The sequence below is a fragment of the Protopterus annectens genome, chromosome 7.part0 (assembly GCF_019279795.1).
Source record: "Protopterus annectens isolate FY-2018-M chromosome 7.part0, PAN1.0, whole genome shotgun sequence".
Lineage (NCBI taxonomy): Eukaryota > Metazoa > Chordata > Ceratodontiformes > Protopteridae > Protopterus > Protopterus annectens.
The window spans coordinates 465691433-465709240 of record NC_056739.1 but is presented as its reverse complement, the minus strand read 5'-3'; the positions used below and the strand labels follow the sequence as shown (position 1 = coordinate 465709240).

Genomic DNA, 17808 nt, shown 5'->3' with positions numbered 1-17808 from the left:
CTCTAATCATTGTCTCCTCCTCAACCCCAAGAAAACCAAACTCCTGCTCTTTGCACCTACTCATATGTCCCCTTCTATTACCTTCACACTTACATCCAATGATGGTACCCTCATTTCGCCAGACCAAACCACTAAACTCTTGGGTATTACTATTGACAATCAACTAAAATTTGACACTCATATCAACTCTACAATAAAAGCTACCAACAGAAAACTTGGTTCTCTCTATAGAATCAAAACTTTCCTAACTCCCAAAGCTAAAACTACCATAGCTAGAACCCACTTAATCTCTACCCTACTATATGCTTCTCCCATTTACACTAACCTTTCTAAGTATAACCTCAACAAACTAGCTTCATCATACAACAACATTGCTAGGTTTGCTACAGATTCTCCTTATAGGACTCATCATTGTCTTAATCTCAAAAAACTAGGATGGCTAGAATTACCCTACCAAATACAATCTTACCAACTTGCTGTTGCCCATAAAGCCCTTTATCACCCAGACAACACTCCTATGCTCGCCTCTCACCTACAACCCTATAGAAATCTGAAGAACCTACGCTCTTCAAACAAGATACTTATTCAAACTTCCCTATCAAATAACTTAGCAGGCGACTCCATACTCTCCAACTCTGTTGGCAAAATATGGAACCAACTACCTCAAGACCTCACTACCATAACTTCACTCCCACTATTTAAAGCTAAACTAAAACTTTTCCTTTCCAATCACTGGCTATGCTCTTGTAACAACCCTGATTAATCTTTTTTCCTTCTTGACATCTACTTCTTTCTTCCCCTTACTTCTTTCTCTCAAATCCTGCCCACTACATTTTCCTCTTCATAACTGTCCCCGTGACTCTTTCTTTAACAGAAATATATCTATATATTTTTTTTTCTTTTTTAAAACTCATTTTATTGCTAAATAGAGTATCCTAGCTGTTTAGTTGAATTACTGTTCCCTGCTAAGCCTTATATTGTGCTCTAATGCAATTATATCTTGCAGCAGGTCTATTGTATGTTTCTAAAGTATTGTATAATTTTGTATTTTTCTGCATTTAGAGTTCTCTTCAACTTGTTTTAGTAGAATGTAGAGGAGCTTTTCTCCCCGGGCCTCCACTGAAAATGGACATGTATCCAGTTGGACTAGCCCGGTAAACAAATGTAAAATAAATAAATAAAATAAAATATAAATGTATGTGGCAACCTATACTTGCAATCCCAGCCCCCCTCCTTAATTATAAGTTTTTATAATGTCTTAAAATACAATTGTGTTTTTCTTCACATTGTTGTCTGTGATTTCCCCCAAAAGGGTAACCAGAATAATCTTGTTTAACCTACGTATTTCTGTGGCTTCTGTCAGTCTTTGGTATGCTCACATCATTTGCTTCTGTGTTGGCTGGCAATAAAGATTTGCTCACCCCTTATGAGATGTTTTTACCCCCCCCCCCCCCAAAAAAAAAAGTTTTCTGTCTGCTAGTTACCACTAACATATGCAAATTGTGTATGAGTTGAAGGCTTTTATGTGATCTGTAATTTTAATTAATGAATTCCGTGGCATTACAGTTAATACTAGTAAGACTGAAAGACTTGTAGTTACTGGGGATCTGTTGCAGGGTTTTCCTTGCAGCGCGACAGTATATGGCTGTTCTCCAAGCTTTGGGTACATAACCTGTTGGAAGACTATGATTAAAAAGATTTCCAAGGGGGTGGGATATGTGGTACTTGATATCTGCAAGAAGATAGGCAGGAAAATTGTTGGGATCCATGTTTTTAGTTTTGATGCAACTTGATTTTCTTAACTTTCACCAACAACAATTCAAGATTGTTAATCTAATCTGTTTTATTAGTAGGCTAGGAAAGTGTGTTGCTACTTTAAAAGCTGGTTCCAGTATGGCCTTGACATAAATCTCATGAGTCCACTCATGCCTTCGGATTGATGAACTCTGAGGGGAATCCGTTAAATTGGTGGAATTACTGCTGTATCGAGCTAGCTGTGTGATACAGAGAACAGTCTGCCTTTTACACAATACAATTTGGAGAACATTTGCTGTGCTGGTTTGTAAGTTGTATTTTTTTAATAAACAGTTTGACAAAACTGTTTTAACCCAGTGGCTTCCTTGAGAAGTGGCATACATTTTACTTGTGTATGCACCTACCCACTTGTCAGGCCCTTTTGCCATAATAAGTTACTGGTGTAGTGGCCATGCTAAAGCTACCGCTGCTTCTCTTGAGTGAGGTCACAGTGGTACTGATGCATGAATGCAGCCAAAAGCAATTCAACCACTGAAGCGTCCCTAATTAAAAAAAAAAAGGGGGGGGGGGGTATTTTGGAACTTGCCTAGTGATCATCACAAGTGTTCATAATTTGAGTGAGTGGAGGACAGAAAAGTCCTCCTTTCAGTTGTACTACTTTCACAACCAGAGCTTCCTGTGTCTTTTTTTTGTCCATACATAGAAAGATGCTGTTTAGAAAGCAAAAAAAACTTATCGTGCCTCTGTGTCAAGAGGAAGTGACAGTTGGCAAGATTGACAAATTGGTCACATTCTGAATTGCTTGTCTTTAGAGCTCGTAAAGGCAGGTCTTGAAGTTGGACGGGTACAAATTGGTGTGTAAAAGTGCTTGTGTACCAACACATTAGTTGTAGGAGAAGCATTTTGACAGTTGTATAAAGTTCACGAAGTAGGAGATTTTGGGTACCTTAATTCTGCAGTCAGATTATTTGTGTATAATTTTCTTTCTAAATCTGTAAATTCTGTATTGTGTTTTTAAATACAATATAGAATATGTATATAATTAGTAAATACAATTGTGCACCTTAGTGGAATGCTTTTATATGGCATTCAGTTTTCTTTGTCTGCTCTGATGAAGTTGGAGTCAGAAGTTTGTGTGTGGGTCTTGTTTCTCATACAGACACACATTGCAAACCTTTCCATAATTTGCCAACGTTTTGTGGACAGTAAGGATTTATCAGTGACTGTCCTGAAGCACTAGCTTCTAGTACGCAATCCAATATTTTGACGTAACCTTAATGCTGCATATGCCTGTGTCCCTCCATAGTCTGGTGAGGCACTGGAGTGTTGCAGCCAGGATACGTAAAGACAGGCAAAGGATCTTCATTGAACAAGATTGACAGCAGGTATGGTCAGTGACAATGTCCCTGTGTACTACATGGAGCGTCTCTTTGCCTGCTGAGTAGTAGGGATGCCAGATGCAAGTCCCCACAGCCTGTTGATGAATTCCCATCTAATGTTTGCCGTTTGTCATCATACACACATGCTCTGTGTGCCTCCTTTCCTTTCTGTGTGGCAGGAGTGTGCTGCCTTTTTATCATTGTCATCTCTGGGCAGCAGATAAGATTTTTTTGCAAGTTCTCTCCCTTAACATTGTAACTGCACAAAAAGTCATTAATTCTAAACATCATAAAGCAGTTTACTGCTCTAACCCTACAGTATTAATATTACTGCTTTGTATGTTTGCTTGAATTTAGATGATGAAAGGTGGTGGTAGCAGTGACTATGTCTGATCTCGTGTCTGACAGTTTGTTAAAGCTGTCTCTTACATACCTGAGTGGACAAATGTCCTTCCCCATCAGACCTGAAGCAGGGGGAGTCATTAACAAGCTCTGGGGGAGCGTTGACACTCTGGAAGGGGACATTAAAGTTTGTAGCTTGAACTGTAAGGTATGGCTTAATCTGCTGAAGCACTGAACTCTTGTATTTTGATTCAAATTTGATTTCTTTTGACATCTTATTGAATTAAACTGCTGTTCCTTGGTTACCCTCGAAATTAGCATTTGCTGGTCTGTATGTCTTATATAGACACACATTTGTATGCATCTTTGTGCACACTGAGCACAGAGTACACGTGGCTCTACACAGTTCTTTATATGGTTCAGTAAACTCTTGAGACAGTTGTGGTCCTTTGAATCACCTTTTGTTCCTTTTAGTTCTCAAACTTGGGAAGTTTGTCTTTTGGCATATAGTGATGGTGTAGGGCATATTCTTGATTTCAAGAAACAGTAGAACAAACAAACAAAAACAGCAGTATTAGAAGTACAATGCAGTATATATTAATAGATTAATTTTGAGAAGCATCCCAGTTTATATGCCTGTTCCCCTCACAGGATTTGTTAAAAATGACTGTTAATACTACGTAATTCCATATTACCTTAAAATTTCCTTCAGGAAGAACACATTAACACAACTCCATTAGTTGTTTTCCCTCAAAAAATGTCCTTAATTTATTTGTGGCTCTGCTTCGATTCTCTTTTGAGGAAAGAAAAGAGGTTGAGAACTAAGCAGTGCAAAATATTTGGTCTTCTGCAGTGCCTTTCACAAAGTGCTGTTTTATATCTAGCTACCTGATGCCTAGTTTTCAGCAGCTGGTGAAAGAAGAAAGGGGAGAAAATTAAGTTTGTATAGTAATTAAATATGGTAATTACTGGAAGATTAGATGAATTTCTGAGAGTTAAACTCTGTGGGCTACTCCTGCGAAAAGCTCTGAAGTAGGTTTTAAATCCTTCAACAACTTGGGCTATAGTCTTGTACCCTAGGCAAATGTACACGTCTGTCTGTGGCGTAGAATAGGGAATCTACACACCCTGATTTGTGTGGTGAAAGCACTGTTCCACATATTGTATGTTTTGCATCCCCTGCACTCATACATGTGTTTTTTTTCGGTTTATTAATGTGGGTATGGATTGTGGTGATGTGGTAGTGTTCTTGCCTCATAGCAAGAAGTTGTCCCATTCGATTCTCAGCTAGAGCGTCTTCTGTGTGGAGGCATACGTGAATGGGGCGTGCCTTCGTTGAAGGTTGTGCATCAGGGCTGGTAACCCGGTACGTAAAAATCCACTACCGATCATTAGCGGACTGGAGTTCCACTGTGGCAACCCCTAACCGGGAAAAGCCGAAAGACTCAAACAAAATGTGGATATGGATCGATCCACAAAGGATTCACTTTAGCCACAGCCAGGAAAATACAAATGAAGTAAGACCAGTACTTACAAAATGGATGCAACAGATAAAGTGACCAACAGTTGAATTAACATTCCTTTTTCATTTCTGTTTGCTTTGTATTTACACACACAATTGTAGATCAAGCTTACATACTTTCCTGAAAAGGTAAAAAGAGGCAGTTAACTGTTATTTAGCCCACCTCCCAGGTTCGCAGTTCTGTTAGCACCTATGACCTGGGCTCAGCAACACTATATTTAAAATATGTAAATTTTACAGCCTCTGATTAGGGGAGGGCTGCATATAGGCTCAAGAATTACATGAGGCAGAAATGGCTTTGTTTAGTGTGTCCACTGTTTCTACGTGAATTAACAAATTGCTATTTCACTTTTCATGTTGCAGGCTGTATGATGTAGTCCTGTTTCAGCCTGTTTTAATCTTTCTGGATTCTCCAGCCAAGCAGTAATAAAACAAAGGGGTTCTGCCAATCACAGTTCAGAGCATCACTGCTAGAAGCACTCCTAACCCCCCCCCACCCCCCCAATCAGATACTGAAAAGCAGACTAGAAAGTAAGCACTGAGAGAGTAGGGTTATGTCTGTACAGGATATGTTGCTTTAAAGTTGCTCTTACATTTATTGTACAGTGTGATCATGTTAAAAAGTACTGTGTAAAGCTGCAAACTGAGAATAAACACCATTTGAGTGTCTGTACACCCACTTGTGTTTTCCCAGAGTATATGGCCATGTTTTCTGAAGACTTTCTTTCTTGCCAGTTTACAAATGCCTCAGTTGTGTGTACCATTTTTTTTTTGTTCTTACAGGGCAGTTCTCACGTGGAACAGGAGTGACGAGAAAAAATAGCAAACGTTCTTACTTTAATGGAATTTACGTTCTTACTGCAAGCATATGACCCTTTGTCTGAAATGCTTTAAGGCAGTATGGTAAAAATTTAAAAAGCTATGCAGTTGTGGGTCTGTAATGGATAGTGCAGTCTCTTCTTTGAAAGTTCATATTTTGGGAAGGGATTGCACTGTGGCAAGCCTATATTGAAGTTCCAGTTTTATTTTCTAAAAGTACATTGATTCCCTCTTTAAATAAATGCCCTGCCTTTTTGTGCATATGTGACCGGGTGAGTGGTTGCTAGCTTTGTACAGTAACTATTTCACTACATTGTCTCCCTCCCCATATGGACTTTAAGCCTTCCAGCTTCGAGCTTTTTCTTCCACGTTATTGTGCTTGTCTAGACAGGTTTATGTAATCTGAAACCTCTCCTGTGTTGGTCAGTGTTCTAATGCTTTATTGCCTTCCAGTCAGTAGAATCATATCTTCCATTTCCCAGATGTATCTAGTTAAAGCAATAAATTATATGTGTCTGCCTGATCATGTCTGCAGATTTTTTCCCCCTATTCATGTGCAAGAAACCTACCTTCTGCCTGACAAACTTCAACAGCTACTTTTAAATTGTTCAGCCTTTCTTGCTGGTAAACATGCAGTACAAGCCTGCCATCTGCTGTCAATACTATGTTATTGCAGAATGCACACCTTGTTTTCCCCAGCAGAAAATTGTGTTTGGTTCTGGAATTTGCCCCATTCAAGTGAGAGTTTTCCATTTAGAATCACAAATTAAGATTTAGTGGTCAGAAGATGAATAATTCTGCGTATTACTACTGTGAGACTGTAGCAGCTGATAGAATTAACAGCCAAGCAGAAGATGCTTGTGTTTATAAGTATCGTATTGAGTGGGATATACTGTAGGGCCGTGGTTGGTTTACATAGATCCTACCACCACATGTAAATATACACATTTCCAAAAGAGTAATATGAAAATGTCCTTGTTAAGTTATTTGCATTGATAACCAAGAGAAATTGCTGAGTTAACTTGCCCCCTTGGGGCAAATGAGGATCAGTGAGAGCAGAATTTGATAGAATCTAACAGAAGGTTGTGGGATTGTGGTTAGGAACATAGACTCATGCTTTCTGCTTAAAATTTTCAGACCTTTGCAAATGAAATGTTGAAGTTTAAATTTCACTAAATACAGTGAGTGCAGCAGATAGCGATGTCGCCTCACAGCAAAAGGTTCTCTGATTTGATTCTCGGTTGAGGTGCCTTCTGTATGTAGTTTGCATGTCCTCCCTGTGTTCTTGTGGGTGCTCTGGTTTCCTCCTACATTCCAAAGGCCATAGGTGTATGTACTACTGTGGCAGGGCTAGCAACTGGAGGTGTAAACCTTTGCTCTAGATGATTGTCACTGTTGAAGTGATGCCTCGACCCCATGTGCAGAAATGGGGGGGGGGGAGTGGTTGTGGATGGATGGACTTCCAAATAACAAACATTTAGTCAAAAGTCTACATATAAATCAAATCCTATATTGTAACACAATCAGGATTACCACACTGTCGCATTTGTACAGAGCTGTGTGTAAAGAAAACCTTGGAGATTCTAGTACCAATTAGAAATGTACTAGAACAGGCAACCCTAATAACATGGCTGTGAATGGTCACTCAATAGTCTCCTCTCTTTAAACTGCAAGTGACTATAGTGTGCTTATCAGGGGCAGAAATAATAGACAAGTAAAAGAACAGAATCCATTATAAATATGAAGTGATTGATCGTAGTTAATGGGTGGTCAAACCTCACTGACCTGAAGAAAAGTAGGTAAGAGTTGTCTGGTGCATGCTTAGGTAAGATTTAAGTGCGGTCTTTAATTGACAGCTAAAAGGTAGCGTGGTTATAGGGGGCGATTGTTCCAAAGTTTGGATATGGTGCAGGAGAATAGTGCATCGCCTTCAGAGTGTTTGGTCTTGATAAGAAGTAGATTTTGCTGCTGGAATGTAGAGGTCTAGCTGAGCTGTAGGGTTTGAGGAGGTTTTGGAGGGCTGGGATTTTGAGGATGGTTTACTAGTTTGTGAGCAAGTGAGAGTTGATTCAGGTGTTGATTCAGGTGAAGAAGTTGGGGGAGTTCAAGCCAGTCAAGTTCCCTAAGGGAGGTGCAGTGGTGGCTGCAATATGTTGCTCCAGTGACCCATTTTGCAGTTTTATTGTGGCAAGCTTCAAGCTTGTTTAGGCTTGTCTGCCTAAAAGGGGAGGCATAGAGTAAGGTGAAGATTAGTTTGGAATTTGGAACAGAAATTCTGGCTGTCTTTGTGAGACATGCTTAAATACTAAGACTGATGTTCTCCCTGGATGGGTATATTTTTTCAGCCTTCTCCCTTTGCAGTACAGTTACTGAATTTTTCTGTTCTTCCATAGGGTTGTTGTACATGGAAAATATGATAAAAGTAATCCAATAAGAACTAATGTGAATGTACAAAGTTAAGAAAGGCGAAGTCAAGAAGCCTTTTTGTACAGAATGTGGATATCTGTTTTATTTCTGAAACTTGCTTTAAAGATAATGTTGCCAGATTTACTGGATTCACTTTTGCTACACACCAAATTGAATAGGTGGTGCCATCAGTACTGTTATGAAACTTGTTTTTAAAAGCACAACTACAGTAGACTGCCAATTGTCCAAACGTCGATTTATATGAAACGCCCATTATCCGAATCAGTCTTCCAAAGTTTTCGGGTAGGAAAAATCTGAATATGTAAACATTATGCATATTCATTTCAGCAGGTTTTTTGACCTTGTAGTCAGCTCATGTGTGAAAAAATACTCTATTGTCCACTGGAATTGCTGAATGATTGAAAAGGGTATTCTTGCATGCAGAAAAAATTATTTTAAACATTTTTTTTATTCGCTTTGATTGTCCTAACTACCCTAGGTCCTATTGGATAATCGACTCTCTACTGTAATAAAAACTCATGAATTAAACCTGCAGTTAAAATTGCAGCAGATTAACATATGTTGATACTACAGAAACATGTCTTAGATAAAACCATTTCTTAGATTAATACAGAGCAAAAACTAGATTAATAGTGTGCTGTAACTAAAAGCCTTGCCGAGGAACAAATGTTGATTAAAACATATTGTACCATCAGCAAGTGCTCCTAAATATTAATGGATTCACAAACTCTGGTCTAACTAGAAGTTGCTGATTAGTCAAACCACTGGTTATAAAATGTTTCTAATTGTTCTCCATTTCTACCAGGTCACAGTTCTTCTTTTGCCCTTTTCCCGGTTAAGGGTTGCCACAGCGGATCACCTGTCCGCTCATGATTGGCAGTGGAGTTTTACAGTGTCAAGGTGCCAGCCCGACACCCAACCTTCCACAGAAGGAACACACATGCACACACTCACACCTAGGGCCAATTTAGAGTGTCCAATCCACCTACAGCATGTCTTTGGGATGTGGGAGGAAACAGGAGCACCCGGAGGAAACTCACATGACCACAGGGAGGACATGCATACCCTACACAGAAGGCACCCCAGCCGAGCATTGAACCGGAGAACCTCTTGCTGTGAGGCAGCAACGCTAACCACTGCGGCCGCCCTGCTCTACCAGGTCACAATACTGTATTTTTTTACCTAGTAGTGTGTTGTCCTCGTGATTGATGCACTGTGTTTTTTGTACACTACTGCTGAACCTGAACATTTTCTATCTGAATGAGTGATCCACACTGTTAACAAGTGAAAGCTTAAATACACAAGTACATAAATAAACTGCAAAGAAATACTCTTGCCATGATAGTATAGCTTGGGATGTAAAAGCTTAGTATATTGCACCATAGGGATGTATATAAACTTATGTCCCACATTGTCTTCAAAAATGTATGTCTGTGAAATATAAGTATACTTTCTTCCTTCGAAAAACAATCCAATTTTAAGCTAATCAAATACCTAAGCGTTCTGCATTCAGTGAAAAAACAGACAAGGTAAAAGCTGCAGATGGGTGGATGACAGTCTGCTGTGTCAAGGAAAAGTCTTAGACTGGCAGACATCACTGCTACTAAATGGCTAATAGTCTAAGATGAAAATGTATAGATGATTTGTGGAATAGTAATCCCTCAGAAATGTGGGATGTAAAAAAAAAAAAAAAAAAAAAAAGCTCATAGCATACAGGGCTGTGACTTTTGTATACTGTTAATAAGGTAATGAAGGCAGTCATATAGAATTTGCTCTTTGGCTCAGGTTTACCTTTAGCAGGTGTGCACAAGACTGGTGTATTAAACACTGCTGTGGGGTACAGCAGTGACTGAAGGTCAGAGGATGCTTATAGATATAGTTGCAGTAGCTGAACACAGTACACAAGAAAAAATTCAGCATTCAGTGTTATGCAATACAGTGTATGTGCTTGGTCAAAATTACTCATAACTGAAATGAGTGTGTGTGTGGGGTAAGAAATATGTTATTTTTAAAAATAATTTGATAGACCAATGATGCAGAGTTCTAGCAACTGCTTGAAAGATTTGACTTTTTTTTTTTTTTAAATGATTTAGTGACCCCCCCCCCCCCCACACCGGAACCGAAGGGATGTTTTCCCTTAAACAAAGATAAATTGGAACGTGTTTCCCCGTGTTTTGTTATGCTGTTGTAGTATTTCTTGTTTCTAATTACCTTTATTGTCTGTCTAGAATAAAAAAAACTCAAGTCGTGGGGGTGGACAGCTCTAGAAAGGTTTGTTTTTGAAAGGAGGAAAAAATATACACACACGCCTACACACAAGCTCATTTCCTTGTTCAAGCACTGCTCCCTGATCTTCATTTCCTGCCAGTGTTGACACAATCTGGAAATGGCATGCAGTTACCTATTGGATAGCCTTGCCAACTTTCTCCTGAAGAAGGAAGGAGAAAGGGGTCACCTCACTTCCTTGCTGATGTTGTTAGGGTGTGGGAGGGGCCATTATTAAACAAAGGAAATACAGCTTTAGTAGTAGCAGCAGCACAACATGTTGTTTCTGACATGCACAGTTTAGAAGTGGAAATGTTTCGCACCTTTCAGACAGTGTGTCATAGAAGCAGGGACTGTTGGCTGCCACAGAATGGGTTTACCTGGGTGAAGCACGGCCCACTAGTCCTTAACCTGGAGGAGAACCTAATTTAACTTTGCACTAACCACTATTAAGCAACTGTACAGAAACTGAAGGGGAAAACTTACTCAGTGAAGTTCAAACTAAAGGTTCTATAGTGTTGCCATGCCCTTTTGATTACCAGTGTCCTTTCAGGTTAACATGAGGTTCTTATACCCGTTAATACTCTTTGCTCAGAGTGTTAAATATAAGCTGTTCCAGTTAGTGAACTTAGGATCATTACTGGCCTGCAAACTGTAGAGGTTATTTAGCAGCAGAAGAAAAAAATATGTAATTTAATTTGTGTATCCTGGGACATTTCCTGTAGTCATACTGCTTCAAATGGCCATTCTTTGCACTACCTTACTTCCAACTCTCTCGTCAGGTGCTTCTCTGCAGCTGAATACCAGAGTAATGTCAAGGACTTGAAAAAGAGTCCAGAATTATGAACAACTTGTCTTGTTTTGTTCCTTCATCAGGAGTTGAGTGTAGCATATTTATTTATTTTTTGCAGTTTTACAACTTCCTTTATGATAGCAAGTTCTCAGTAATGACTCCTCTACGAGTAGTGGTTTGGCACTCTTGCGTTTGTATACACATATGCATGCATGTAAGTAGCGCTTATTTGGACCTGTAGAACCCACTTAGTCACAAGTGTGCTCATAGCATACCTAATGACTGTTACCATTAAAAATCCATCGAGGAATCCTTTGTCTTTACTTGTAACTTGCATGGTCCTGCTCAAGGTGTGCTTCTATTCTAATAGTAGTCTTTTATTCTGCTGGTAATGTGGTTACTGCCTGTCAGCTCTGGCACATTACAAGGAATTAAATCCATTGTTTTTTCAAGTTAAAGTACCCACTCACCTATACGACTGATAATTGTCATCCTCCCAGTTTCCTTAGAGGTCATAATCCTCCATCTCTGACCTCTGCTATTTGCAGGAGAGTGGGTACCCAGACAACTGTTTTCCTCTTTAAACCAGACTTCTGCGGGACTGGTTGTGCTCGCTCTCTCTTGTCCTTCACATGTGCCCTTTTGACATGGACTGAACTATCAAAGAGTCTAGGACACAGGTGATGTTTGTGGTGTGGCTTTCTTCCACCACTGACTGGTTGTTCGTTGACCTTTTCCCCTTTCTCTTGTGTCCTGGCACTAATTTGTCTGTTTTAAGATGGATACAGAGCTAATGCCAACAACTGCAGAAATTGATTCGATCATAGCATTCAACCCCCCCCCCCCCCCCACCAATAACCAGGGAAAAAGCTTGTACGAATTAGAATGCAGTCAGTTAATTGGTGACGGTTTTTACCTGTTCTTTTTAAATGTTGACAGACCTAACAGGATTTGCATTCGGGTGCATTTTTGAAGAAATGGGGTGTAATGTAATCCATGTCTGTTGTGTCACAAAATCAGAAACTGTAGTAGAGACTGAACAATTTGACACAAGAGCAGAAACGGTTGAGTGCTTTGTTTTTATTGCAGTCTGCCTTGTCTACATTTTAAAACCTCTGTAGTCTGCCAAGGATGTTGTGTGTGCTTTCAGATTCCCCTGCACAATGCATGAACAAAAACACGCCGGAGATAGGTGGCTACTACTGTTAATATTGTCTCCTCCCTGACTGCATTCCTCCCAGTTGCACCATTATATCTTAAATGTCCCTATGCTAGCATGCATGTCTGGGATCGTACCAGTGACAGACTGGGAAAGGGGAAGTGGATTGGAGCAGCCTCCCGTGTCACATAGACTGACCCTGTGCACCAAGACATATTTTTGGTATTCACTAACTGAGTGGACCTAGCACATAACCACATTTAACATCAGTTCACTCTGCTCACCCTGCTCACCCCCCACCCCGACAAAGTGCCTAAGTTAATGTCAGTCTGCATCTTCATGATTATGGCACCACCCCAAAGCCCTACCCCCCCCCCCCAAAAAAAAAAAGTGACATTTATTGGTCACACGAGCACATTCAAATGGGTTTTGATAGGTTTGACCATGTTAATCATAGAAGTTTGACAAGTACAGATCTTAGGAATGTAAATAGCAGTGCAATGGGGATTTTTAGTGTTTTTATGTGTGGGACTTTTACTTTGCAGTGATGACGAGCAGTTTTGCTTTTACCTCCTCCAACTCCCCTTGACTTAATCCTACTTCTGTCAATCATGAACTGGACGTAAATCACCAATTTGTACCTAGGTTTACAGAATTATTAGGAATTATCATTTGCCTCTAGTAGCCTTCTTTGTATGCTTTGGGTAGAAGAATTTGTAGACTGAAGTCATTTTTAACTTTGCATCTACTGAAGCCCCTATCCACCCCTTTAGTGTTATGGTATTCCCAGTGGACATGAATCTCTAAGTGGACTGTAGGCTCTTAACTTGTCAGGCAGTGTCTACGGTTTCCTTTTTCCATTTTCTGGTGGAAAAGTTTTGTTGCATGTGATTTTTTTTTTTGTTTTATTTATTGTAGGCTGGCCAGATGTGGGCATATTTTAACGTTGGTTTAAGACTTTCGTTGTTCACGGTGTAGTCTTACTACAAAAAATAACATTTAAATGAGAACAGCAGTTGGGTTAATGGAGAAATGAATTTTCCCTTGCTATAGCCATACATTCATACAGATGCACGCTGTATGAGGTTTTATACTAAATGAAACAAAATTTATCTCCAAGCACAGAGTAGAGAGGGAGTAGTTGCTTTGCTTTCAGATTAGACCTCCGTAATGGGTGCTAACTGTATATTGCTGTGGTCAAATAACTTTGTTTTCTTTTTCTCCTTTCCTGAAATGACTAAAAATACTATTTTTCTAGTCTTCCGCTGTTCGTCCGGTCCCTGAGACAGGATACAGGAAGTAAGCATGAAATGGGAATTGTCTTCCTGTCCAATATTATATGAACTCTCTTCCTGCAGCTGAAGTAGACAGTAATCGAGGCAGGCACTCGGAATTGAGCACCACTCTCCAGTTGGGGTCCTGCAGGCAGGGACCCCCCCCACCCACCTTGCGCACCAGCAAGAAGCCAAGCAGTCACCATACTGGTGGAGAAAGCACAGCAGCCCTGCTGGTCAGGGGTAAGCAGGTTTCAAACAAATGCTAAAGGGTGAGAGAGTATATTTTCCAATACAGTTGCTGTAAGTGTATTGTTTTCTGAGTGGTAAACTTTGAAGTAGATTGTACAGTAGTAATACAGTTAAACCTGAACAAATTAGCAGACTAGCAGTGATCCAATGAAGTGGACTTGAGTTGCAGATTTCTGTAGGATATTTTTAAAATAAATAAAAAGATGTTGTACTTTTGAATATTTCTCACTACAAAAGGTACAGAGGACTAGAATCCTGAAGGTACCTAGATACCTCCTTAGCTAGTCATTGATTTTGTGTGTTGAAAATAAAAAACGCCGGACCAAAAGTCCCAGCCAAATGTTTATTCACCACAGTTTTAGCGCTTTCGTTCCAAAACACAGGAACTTCATTAGAAAGCACTAAAACTGTGGTGAATAAACATTTCATGGGACTTTTGGTATGGCTTTTTTATTTTCAAGTTTATAGTACGCTGTTTTGTGGTTTATTTTTAGAAGTGTTGGTTTTCATTGTATGTGTGTGAGCAAACGTGTACAGGTTGCGGCTGACCATAAAGTTGGACAGCTGTAAGAAGAAATAGTGTACCACTAGGATACCTCTTCACAAGGATAGCCTCTTGGTGCAGTATATTAATCGGTGCATATTTTGAAAGTTGTGGCAAATGTTTCCAAATGTAGTGTAGTTTTGGTGAGGCTATCACTTTAGTGGCGTCTCCCTTGGACAGTCTTGTAATCTGAGAGGGGCCAAAATAAAGAAAGTAAGACTGTTCAGGATTTCTCATTTTAACTTTGTGGCTTTGGTGCAGTTTAACAAAATGTTGGAATTCTATGTCCACAAGGTATAACACTATCTTCTACTTCACCTTCTACGTCTCCATTCTGCCAGTGTAGATGAGCTGAGGTTTTTGGTTTTACGACCAAACACGATCTGCAAACAGCAACAAGGAGAAAATCAGTCCCAATGTAGAAAAAAGCATTTACTATTGGCCTTGGAGGAGGTTTTACCAAGGATTTATGTATCTTGTGTAGACCTGATATATTAGGAATCTTAGGAAAATCTACCAAAAAGTAGTTGTATAAATCCTTAGAAATAATGATAGTCTGTAATCTGTAATAAATGAAACAAACCATTCTTCACATTGACAATCTCACTTTTTTCATGTTCACAAAAGTAGTTTCATCTAACCAACATATTCATAGTTTCCACATATGTAGAATAGTCTAGCACCAGTACTGCGCCTCCTTCGTCTGCAGATTTTATAACAATTTCCACAGCATGATTTTAAATTTATGGTTTGGGATATTTATACTCCTGTACCTAGAGGTGGTGATATAAAGAATGCCACAGAAGTTAGAGACTCGCTGGATATCAGACTGATTTTATATTTTGGTATTGATCTGATGAAGGAGGCATCTCAAAGCGTTTATCTGTTTATTGTCTGTTAAATATATGTGCTTTGCCGTGGTTGTCCCATTGTTGTTTCTCATGTATTTTAACCTGCATGGGTATTCTCGTCAGACTATTTTGCATGCATATTCTTGTTTTTGTTTCCATAATGAGTCATCCCTTTTTTGTTTTCACCTAATGAGTGGATAAAGTTTTAATCATGTGAGACTGCTGGTTGATTTGGACCTTCTGTGGCCACAGCATGTGCACTGGACCTTCTGTGGCCACAGCCTGTGTAGCAGAATTGGTGTGTGCATCACGCTGAAGAGTTGGTTATTTAACTTTCACTGAAAAAAGTGGTGGCATGTAGTTTGCCTTCTGTGCTGTGAACATGAAGCCATGGTACCTAAAGAAAACCAGAATAGGAGCCAACCATGTATCCTCAGTAACATACAAAGTATGTTTGTGCATGTGTTTTATCCTGTGTAAGATGCAGGTAAAATAGATAGATGCATACAGTACAGGACCAAACCAGGTAAAGTCAGTGTTGTAAATACAAGTAGCCAGTCGGAAGTTTTATATGTCTAGGAATGTGCAACATTTCAGGAGTACCTTATGTACATCAGTCTTCAGTTAGTTTGGATTGTTCATAGTGACACACTGTTAAGAAATGCTTGGGCACATGTATTTAGAAAGGATACTGGAGCAGATACATTTATAGTTTGGGGAAGCTAACACAGTTGCTGCAGTTCGCTTTGTTTCATGTTAACTTCACATGGTCCTTCTGTGGACAGTGTTTTGTGTAACACGTTTAAAATTCTGTGAATGGGACAGAGATTCTCAAGGAGGTCAGTAAAGTGGATCTGGCTTTTTTTAAAACCACATTCTCTGGTTGTTTTATAGTGGGAAAGATCTGCTGCTTAGTTTTTGACTCATCGGTGGACTGATGAGATGTACTGACATGGTAATGTTCTTTTGGGCTGTGATCATGCCTGTCTGTTAGTGATGAAAGTGTGGTCTTCGTCTGGTACAGTTAATCTTGTTTTTTGAGGAGATCATAATCAAAAAAGATGAAATATTCTGTGTTTTTATATATAAAGGGATGATGACCATACTACCTTTGCATATGGAGAGATGTCAGACATTGTCTTTGGAGTATTAAACAAGTTGTATAATTTCCCTTCAGAATGACTCGGATAAACATTAATAGGTTAGTAACACTGGTAGAACTAAAACAGTGCCTTAAAATACTCCAGTACCAACCTTTTCAAAGAAAAATGAAATATGCAGTAGCCAGTAGTTTTCATTAAGAAAGGAAACCTAAGTTTGTAGAAATTTCTGCAAGTCTGTGCTATACAACCCTTTACTTTATCAGTGACTACAAACGACATGAGTAGTTTGTATACGCTGTTCATTGTTAATGTGCGTGTGTGTGGTCTTGAAAGCTGACCTGTATAATGGCTGTACTTGGGAATATTCATTCTGGAGCCCACTTCTTACTACGACTGATTATACTATATCGAACTATATTCAAAGCGGCATTGTTGTCATGACTCCGCGGTGTTGTGCACATCATTGTTGTCATGACTCCGCGGTGTTGTGCACATCATGTATGATCAGATTTGGTATTGCAATTTGTACTTCTACATGCAAAATACTGTTACTCTCGGGTCATGGCTGAAAAGGTTCTGTAGACCAAGCACCCCCCAACCTGGTTAACAAAGTAAATAAACAAAAATACATTTTTATTTTTCATTTTGCATTTTTAACCATGTAGTTTACTATGTTAATTTCCTTTTTTTTTTTTTTTTAAAGGTACGATTTATCTTTTGTCTGTTCTCGATGTTTCTGAGGTCGTGTTGAAAATCATCAAGCCTAAAGGTTTGTTTTGTTTACCAGATTAGTGTTCATGGCTTTTGCTTGTAGTCCTGTGTCTAACTAGGAAATGCTACATTGCTTAATTTCTAGGAACCTTTTTTAGTATAACTTTAGATAATAATCTTGTGACTAATGCTGTCTTTATTACAGTAATGCTTTAATAGGGCAGCTGTTAACATTCCATTACCCAGGCTTGCCAGAACGTCTTGTCTTAACTGTACTGAAACCCTGGCTGAGGCTTCCTGCATGATTGCAGCATGTCACCAGCCACTTCTTTTGTGTTTGATCTTTGTGACCTTTGGCTCTGCTTTGGATAGACTAGAGATTTTTAAGCAGAAGGATACAAAGTATTTTCCTGTTCACATTATTATCAGTTTGTTTCTACACTTGCACACACCTGTTCTGTCATCTTTTGTTCCTTCTTGCATGGTTATTCTGTGTCCCTACATTCACACTGTCATGATTCCAAGGTGTTACTCTGCCGACTGTTTTAGGCATGCTGCTTTGCACATTAATACTGTATAATAATGTTGCTTTGTATTGTTGGAATCTGATCT

The 17808-nt window shown here is 39.3% G+C and overlaps 1 protein-coding gene across 4 annotated transcripts in view; it reads left to right on the top strand.

Moving 5' to 3' along the window:
* The window catches only part of BCL6B (BCL6B transcription repressor), a 58615-nt gene that overhangs the window by 11934 nt on the left and 28873 nt on the right, over nt 1-17808 (top strand). Inside the window, exons 1-2 of one of the 4 annotated variants that reach the window (XM_044077059.1) lie at nt 13383-13978; nt 17189-17254. The gene's annotated coding sequence lies outside the window, so the exon portion shown is untranslated. Of the gene's footprint in view, nt 1-13382; nt 14039-14915; nt 17097-17188; nt 17255-17808 lie in introns of those variants that run through there. The other 3 variants (XM_044077060.1, XM_044077057.1, XM_044077056.1) reach the window with 3 other exon arrangements.